We start from the raw sequence: 9757 nt of genomic DNA on the forward strand, positions 1-9757 counted from the left end.
CCCATTGATGAACAGTAGAGTTCTTAAGATGGAGTGTGTAAGCTTATTTTTTCTTTTATTATTTGAATAACTGTGTTTTAAATAATTGACTTCCTTTGTAATCTTATGTATTTTATTTTATGAATTCACACAATCTTCTGAAAGGGAGTGCCATAGGAGGCTTCACTAAACTGTCAAAGGGTCCCTACAACCAAGAAGATTGAGGTGCTCTATTTTAAGGTCTACACTATCAAATAGCCATGGAACCACACTTTGGTAGCTGTCATTGGTTAGCCATTTCTACTCTAGGCACTCTGGGAGAGTGGACAAGAGGCACAGAAATTAGATGAGGTCTCTTCTCCACTCATAGACCATCTGTCACAGGTGTGCCCAATCTTTCTACTCAGACATCACTTTAGCTCAAACCATCATCATAGGATTGGAAGGGATGCTCAATGCTGTCTAGTAAAACTACCAGGATGGCTAGGTGGAATTGAGTACCAGACACAGAATCAGGAACAGTCCTCTTCTTGAGTCCAAATCTGGCCTCAACATTCACTAGCTATATGATCCCGGGTAAGTCATTTAACCCTGTTTGGTTCAGTTTCCTAATCTGTCAAGTAAGTGGTGAAGGAAGTGATGAACCACTTCAGTATCTTTGCCAAGTAAACCCCAAATGGGGTCATGAAGAGTTAGACACAATTGAAATAACAGATTAACAATATATCACCCTTGCTATACTTTTCTGACCTGTTTTAGTAGAATTCTCCAAATTAGTCTTCCTATAGGAAAAGTAGCTTCCTCCAAGCTATTTCCATGCCTGGAATAGACTCCTCCTTAGCCTAATCTCTCAGAATTTTCATCTTTCTCCAAGCCTCAACTCAGATTCTGTTTCCTCTTTGAAGCTCCAAGGTAGTAATTCTATTCTCCTCAACTTCCTTTTATATCTATATTTTATATTAGCTTTCTATTATATTCATTTGGATAAGCTTGACTCAGGAACAAAATTCATCTTTTTAATATTAAAATTCTTCTTATTGTAAGTGGAGAGTTAAAATAGAGGATCATCCAAAAGGGAGTGACCAGAGATACCATGTATATGAGAAGCCTATGACATGCTGATGACCCAGAATCCTGAAGGAGGAGGAGTAAAGGGGATGTCAACACAGAAGTTTCAGAAGGGGGGGAAAGATGACCCAGTCATGTAGTGATGGAGAGAGATAACAAGTAGCATCTGCAGCATATCAAGAGAAATCAAGAAAGGCTCCCAGTACATTGGATGGACCCCTGCTAGCGGCCATATGTGGAGATACAGACAAAGATTGTTCAAGAGAAGCCCATATGGATAGGTTGTACTCTGTTTTCTTGGGGGACACCTACAATAAGTTGATCCACTCATTAATATCTCTTTCAGGCTCCCTTGTTGAATGTAAGGTTCTTGAGGATAAGAATGGTTTCCTCTTTTGTTTTATATCACCACTTCCTAATTTGGTTTCTTGTACACAAGAGGCTCTTAATATTTGTTGAATCAAATTGAATTGAAAGGGGGCTGGGGAAACTCCTAGACCAATCCCTGGGAAAGGGATTTAGAATCTAATATGCTTCTGAAATCATTTCTACATGAATCGAACTGAATGAATTTAGAACAAGACTTTAATGAATCACTCCCAATCCTACCCCTGAATTGTTCTCATTTTCCCCAATATGAGTACAATAAGTGAATTACCCAGATGGAAAGAACATTCTGGAAAAGTGGGGAGGGGATCTCATAATGTAGTAGAAAGAGCCCGTGATTTAGAGTTAAAATATCTGAACCAGAAATCCAGCTATTCCAACTTACTAATTGTGTGAGCTTGGACAAGGTACATGCTGTCTCTGTGTCATTAGTACTGTTAGGGGAAAAAAAAGAAGAGAAAGAAGGAAATAAGCTTTTATTTATTTTTTTTAGGTTTTTGCAAGGCAAATGGGGTTAAGTGGCTTGCCCAAGGCCACACAGCTAGGTAATTATTAAATGTCTGAGACCAAATTTGAACCCAGGTACTCCTGACTCCAGGGCCGGTGCTTTATCCACTGTACCACCTAGCCGCCCCTGAAATAAGCATTTATTAATGCACTATGTGTTACTCTGCTAAGCCCTTTTCAGATATTATCTCATTTGATCCTCACAACAGCTCTGGGAGGAAAGCTGAATCAGATGGAGGTCAAGTGACTTGCCCAAGATCTCACAGGGAATATCTGAATTTGAACTCAGATCTTCCTGACTTTGGGTTCAGCACTCTATCCACTCTGCCATCTTGCTGCAGTCAAGAGAAAGAAAGATGGGAGGACAAAGACGTGAATCACCCAGGTTGGGGTGGCATGAAGTCATTCAGATCTGCATTGTTACAAATTGCATTGGGTCTTTATTAGAAATACCCAATGAGTTCATGGGCCCACTGAAAGAGTAGAGTCATGGTTTCAAAAGTCTGATCACTGTTTTATAACTGGAGTGACCATACTCTTAATGTCTTTCTTCTGGTTCTTCAGAAAGATGACAGATCCAGTGACAAGGGTTCTGAAATGGAAATCATGGGAACTGAGTATCATTTACTCAGGTTCCTCATCTGTAAAACAAAGGGGTTGGACTAAATGATCTCTACAATTCCTTCCAACAAGAAAATCTTATTCAAGATAGCAAATATTTTAAAAGCACCTATTATGTACATGATACTAGTCTGGAGATACAAAGTCCCTATACTCCAGGAGCTTATAGTCTACTGGGAGGATGCATTAGTGAAGTTTAAATAAAAGATAATTTGATGGAGATACCATCATATTCTTGTACAAAGTGAGTCCTGAGATAAATAATCATTCAAGGGAGAGATGAGGAGCCAGATATATGGGTCAGTTCATGTAAAGTCAAGAAGGGAATAGACAGAATAGCATATTTGGAGAACAGCAATGAGTTCAGTTTGACTGCAACAGAGAAATTATGAAGGGAAGCATTGTGAAATGTCTGGAAAAGGAGACTGGAGATAGACTATGTAACTCTTTAAAGGCTAAGTTGAGGAGTTTGCATTTTATCCTGAAGAAAAAGAGAGTCCCTGAAGCATCTGATCAGGGAAGAGGCACAGGCAGACTTGTGCCTTAGGAAGATGATTTTGGTAACTGCAGAGAATGGTTTGGAGAGAGGAGAAACTGGAAGCAGGAGCCCAATTTGGAGGCTATCAAAATAAAAGAAGTATAGATTTGGAGCTGGAAGAGACTGGAGGTCATCTTATCAAAGCTACTCATTTTACAGAAACCAAAACCTCTAGAAGTTAAATGACTTGTCCAAGGTCACTCATATAGTGGCATTAGAGCATAGATTTGACTGCAAGACCTTTGACTCCAGATTCATTACACTATCAACCATACTACTCCCAAGTTCAGATGACAATGGATAGGATGAGTCTGTGAGTGAAGAAAAAGGGAGACTCATTTTGGATGTACAGCTGACAAATGGAAATTGGTTTGATATGTAGGGTGGAAGAGACTGAAAACTGGAGGGTTGCTCCAAGGTTATGAAGACAGATGACTGAAAATTCAACAGAAACAGAGAGGAAGGTTTGGAGAAAGCAGAGAATTATTTATGGGATGGGGAGGAGACCCATGAGGAGCAGCACAAAAACAATAAATTCTGCTTTAGTCATGTTAAATATGAAACATGAAAGATGAATTCTAAGAAGCAAAGGTAAAGAGGAAGATTATTTCAGACAAGGGGAGAACAGTCAGTTCAAAGACATAGAGATGAATGGGGGGGATGGGGGCTAAGTGGCTCAGTGGATAGAGCATTGGCCCTGGAGTCAGAAGGACCTGAGTTCAAATCACATCAGACACAAATTCCTGTGTAATCCCAGGAAAATCCCTTAATCCTGAATATCTCAAAAGAAAAAATAAGTGTAAAATGAAAGATAGACATAGAGACAGAGGACTGGAAGATTCTGTGTAAGGAATTACAAGTTACCTAATATGTCTGCGTCACTAAGCATGAGGGGAGGAGAAATGTATAAGACTGAAGAAGATAGAAAGGACCCACTTTGTGAAGAGCCTTACATGCCAAATCATGAAGTTGATATTTGATCTTTGAAAATTTATGGTCCTACTTAAATTTATTGATTTAGTTTACTGGTGGGAGGTGATACAGTCAGACTCACCCTTTAGGAAAATCAGCTCAGCAGTTGTGTGGAGGATTGATTGGAAAGAGAAGAAACTTGAGGCCGAGGAAACATTTAGGATGCTTGTTATCTGTCCACGAAAGATTTGATGGATTAGAATGGTGGCTGTGTGACTAGAGAGGAGACATATGTTGAGTTGTTGTGGTGATAGAAATGATACTATTTGGAAATTGATTGGATAGGAATTATAGGTAGAAGTGAGAAGAGAATGATACTGAAGTTAAAGACCTGAATAATGATATCCTTGATAGTAATAGGGAAGTTTGGGGGAGACCTATGTTTGGGGGGAAAGATGAGTTTTATCTTAAACATGGTGAATTAGAGATAGCATCCAGCTTGAAATGTCTGATAGGCAGTTGGTGATATGGAAGAATTGGAGTTGGTAGAGGCTTCCCAGTCTTCCTTCAAGTCTCACCTAAATTCCCATGTTCTGCAAGAAGCCTTTAGCTGTTTTCCTTAATCTTAGTGCCTTCCTTCTGATGCTACCTCTCAATTTGTCCTAAAGATATCTTGTTTAGGGGCAGCTAGGTGGTGCAGTGGATAGAGCACCAGCCCTGGAGTCAGGAGTGCCTGAGTTCAAATTTGGCCTCAGACACTTAATAATTACCTAGCTGTATGACCTTAGACAAGTCACTTAACCCCATTGCTTTGCAAAAATCTAAAAAATAAGATATCTTGTTTACACATATCTGTTTGCATCTGTTAGGTTCCTTAATCACTGAATGGACATTGCCTTAGCCAAACTGAGACCTGGGAAAGACTTTAGCCTAAAAAAAGGCCAAGGTTCCATTCTATCTGGAGTCATCTCTGATCTACATTTGATTACTGGACTTGGGTGACTCTGGAAGAGAAAGTAGAGCTTGTGACTTTGCATATCCCTCCTTCACTTAAATCCAAGTTACTTGCAAGTCATGACACCAACTCCCTGATATCATGGCCCTTTTTGAGAATGAAGGACAAATAATAGTATCCCCCATTTGTTTATGAGTTTCTTGAGGCAGGGTTGTAAGGGATATAATGAAAAACAACACAAATACACAGTTCCTGTCTCAAGAAGCTCATAGACTAATGAGGGATGCTATTGTTTGGAGATGCTATGGTTGTCCTTCATTCTCAAATGCTGGTTGACTGGTTGACTAAAGCTTGCTATATATAGAACTGAGAATTATAGAAATAGTAATTAAACTGTTGAACTTGATGAAGTCATCTAGTGCAAGAATATAGACAGAAAAGATTAGAGGGCCCAGGACAGAAGCTTGGGGTACACATGTGAGTAGGCATAGGATAGATGAAGATCCCACAGAGGAGATCAAAGAAGAGATAGGTAAGAAGTGATCCAAGAGGGAGAAGTATCACAAAAAACTTAAGCTAGGAGAGAATATCAAAGAGGTAAAGTTGGTCAAGTATCAAATGAAGCAGAAAGGTCAAGAAAAGTGAGGGTGAAGTAATAGCCATAAGATGCAGAGAACACTAGAGCAGTTTCATTTGAGTTATAAATTCAGAAGTCAGATTGCAGATTGCAGAGGGTTTAGAAGAAAATGAGAAAAGAGGAAGTGGAGGCACTGAGAATAGACAATTTTTTCTAGAAATTTAATTTAAGTGAAAATGAGATATAGAATGATAGATAGCAAGGATGACAAGATCTAGAATGGGTTTTTTTAAGACCAGAAGAGAATTTGATATGTTTATAGGTAGCACAGATGGAACAAATCAACAGAAAGGGAAAGGTTGAAGATTAGAGAGAAGGCTGATAGAGAAGTTGAGAGGGAGTGGCACTAAGGGTCTCCTTAGGGGACCTGACTTTGGCAAGAAGATCATTTGAAAAAGTCTGAGATGGAGTAGTCACAAAGACAGGAGGCATTCCAGGTGAGAGCAATGTCATGGAAACCTATGGGGAAAAGATTATCCAAGAGTAGGGGATGGTATGTAATATCAAACTCAGAAAAGGGTCAGTAATACTAAGGACATGAAAAAGGATATAGGATTTGGAATTGAAATAATTTGGTGATTTTTGAGGAGAGCAGTTAAATGATGGAATAAGAAGCTATTTTGTAAGAGTTTGAGATATGAGTGGGAAGTTGAGAAATAGAAACAAGAAGTATAGAAGTCTTTTTCTAGGAGTTGGTTGTGAAATGAAGGAAAGAGAAAGAATGATAGCTTGAGGGGATAGAATGGGGAGATCTGAGCATGGCAAGCAGGCAAAAAGGAACCAGGAGATAAGAAAAGATTGAAGATGAAAGAGGGTAAGATAAAAGGGACAAGTTTCCAGAGAAGAGAGAAGGGAATGAAATTGGGGGCAGAAGCAGAAGGGTTAGTCTTGGCAAAAACAAGGGCAGATTCTTTTTTCAGAGGCTAAAGCAAAGAACTTGAGATGTAAAATGTTCTTAAGGTATACAACAGGGAAGCAGAAGAAACTCACAATATGTGGGCTCTTTTTTCAGTAGAGTAGATGAACTTCTCTGCTGAGAGAGGAGGGGAAGGAAGGAAGGGGTCCCAGATTGATTCTTTTGTGATGGCAATCTAGGCCATTTTTTTGTCTCCATTCTTACCTAGCCTTAAATCACAGAATGGGTATTGCCCTCAGACAAACTGAGACCCAGGAAAGACCTTAGCTTAAAAAAGCCAAGGTCTCTCACTATATCCTGGGTCATCTCCAGTCATCTTCACTTATGTCCTGCCACTAGACTCAGATGACCCTGGAGGAATGAGGCTAATGACTTTGTACAGCTCCATTTCACTCAGATCCAATTCAAATGCAAATCAAGACATCACCCTCAAGATGTCATCAGTCTTTTTCAAGATTGAAGAATGAACAACCACAGAGGAAGAGTATTGTAGTAGACTTTGGGGAGAAAGGGAAAATTTGGAAAAACTCCTGTGGGAGTGATGAGAAAGACTTTAATAAGTGAAGAACAAAGAAATCAACATGAACCAGAGTCATGAAATTTCAGAGGTGGAAGGGACCAGAGCAGTCATATCATCAACCATTTAGCAAGTATTTATTAAGAGCCTACTATATTTCAGGTACATATGATAGGCACTAGAGATCCAAGAGCAAAGAATGGAGCTATTCTTACCCACAAAGAACCTACATTATAATGGGGGAGACTAGAAGGGAATAGGAAAAATACTTATATACATCTTTGAAGTATATAAGAAGATTATATAATACATGCAATATATTTGATATATACAAGAAGAAATAAAGTAGGTGCAGCATAAATAAAAAATGAATAAGTACAAAAATTATAACAAAATTTAGTAGAGAAGGCACTAGCAGTTGGAAAGGGAATCAAGAAAGATTTCTTTGCAAAAAAATGGTACTTGAGCTGTATCTTAAAGGAAGAAGCAACTCCATGAATCAGGGGCCAAGATGAAGTTTATGGAAGATAGGGCCAGTACAAAGATGGAGATATGGAAGAAGGAGTATGGTGTATGAAGAATAATGAGAAGGCTAGTTGAACTGAGTTCAGGAGCAAAAGTAATGTCCAAATAAAGCTAGATAATTAGGTAGGGGTCAGGCTGTGGAAGACTTTAAAAGTTAAACAGAGAATTTCATATTTTGTCTTTGAGACAGTAGGAAGCCACTGAAGTTTATGGAATAGGGAATTCATATGTTCAGATCTGCTCTTAAGGAAAATAACTTTCAGAACAGTAAGCAGATAAGCCCGGAGTGATTTGAGACTTAAGGGAAGGAGACTAATTAGGAGACTTACAATAACCTAAGTGAGATGCAGTAAGTCCTTGAACCAAGTCCAACTCATACCTGACCAAGAAACTCTTTGGCCACTTCTCTGAGGGATCGTTTGAGATTAGATGATAATCCTTATACTCCCAAGAGGTCAAGTGTGCAAAAGGATGACAGGGTTTTGGGTCAGGGTTAATCTCAACCCTGGACTCCATTGTCTTCTAACCATTTCCTTTGACTTGTTATCCTAGAGTCTGAAATGTGATGATCCTTACTTAGTATCTTAGATTTCAAATTGGGTAAAGACTTTAGAGATAAGATAATCTAAACATCTATTTTAGGGAACTGGGACCCGTTAGATGAGAAGTAATTTGACCAGAATCACACAGATTAAGGATTTGATCCCAGATCCTCTGATACCCTTCCCTTCCTCCCCCCAAATCTGGTACTCTTTCCAAAACTCCATTTAGCTTTCTATAAAAAGTCACACTATGGAGCTTGACCTCATGACCCTGAGATTAAAAGCCTCATGCTTTACCTTCCCATCTAGTTGGGTGAGTGTCCCAAGAGCCACTCAAGCATGACCATTTAGCTTCCCCTAATTGCCCCCATTGACATAATCCCTTTGGAAATGTACCCTGGCTATTTTAGCCAGATGGAGCAGAATCCTGAAGGACTGAGCAAAAGTTAGACTCTTATATAAAATAGAATCATAGAAAGTATCCTCTGGGAGTGCCTGGGTAAACTCAACCTCTTCCATAACTGGTCCATGAAAACATCCCTCTCATGAGCCAGTTATGACAGGGACAAGCCTGTAATGGGGAAACTAATCTACAGAACATTTCTATTGACTGGAATGCAACTGAACAGAACACAGATCAGACCCATGAATTATTATTAATCATTAGATTACTAAAATAAAAACAAAAACGAAAGAAGACTCAAGCAAAAAAAAAAACATCTCAAAACCAGCTTTAAGTTAACACTTTAGTGAAAAACAACTGACTTCTTTGACTAGACGCAAGCCAAACAAGTTGGCTATCCTAGTCCTCCTCTAACCTGTGTTAGCAGTCTGTCTTTTCTCCCTGCTCTCTTTCCCCTACTATGCCTAGCTTTGGAAACATGGCATAGTGAAAAGAGATGACTAAGTTTGAATCTCAGTTTTACCATTTACTACTTGAGTAGTAAGAACTTGGTCAAGGCAAGTAACTTCTCTGTATCTTAGTTTCCTTATCTGTAAAATGAAGCCAGTAGATAATAGTGGTCTCTAAGGTTCCTTTCAGCTCTCAATCTATGATCCTCCCTTAAACATCCCTATTTAAAAAAAAACTCTTTCCTAAGAAAGGACTAGAAAATTTCATTCACAATGAGGTGAAAGTCATAGTATCACAGAATGAATGAATGACTGAATGCATTTATTGCATATTTACTATGTGCTAAGAACTATGCTAAGCTCTGGGGATACAAATAGAAAAAGGGAAACAATTCCTGTCCTGAAGGAGCTCACACTCTAAATGTTGAAGATGGACCATATAAGAAAGTTCAACAGAAGGTCCTTTGGAACGGTCCAGAAATCTTAAAAGGTTCAGTAACTGGGCCAGTATCAAGAACTGGGGTTCTTAGGTTACATTAACTGATCAGAAAGCAATGCTGGAGATTGAAAGTAGGGGGTCAGCAAATTACCAAAAGGAAATCCATGGAGAGCTCAAAATCATTTTTACATTTTTAAAAATACAATAAGATTTTATTTTAAAATGTAAAAATCATTCTGAGCTTCCAAGTATACAAAAACAGGTGGCAAATCCTGATCTAGAAATAAAGCCTAAGGAACTTTAGGAGGCTCTGGTGATTCTCTAGGGTCTGGTGATTCTCCATCTCATTGGAAGGATTAGTT

The sequence above is a fragment of the Macrotis lagotis genome, chromosome 1 (assembly GCF_037893015.1).
Source record: "Macrotis lagotis isolate mMagLag1 chromosome 1, bilby.v1.9.chrom.fasta, whole genome shotgun sequence".
NCBI lineage: Eukaryota > Metazoa > Chordata > Mammalia > Peramelemorphia > Peramelidae > Macrotis > Macrotis lagotis.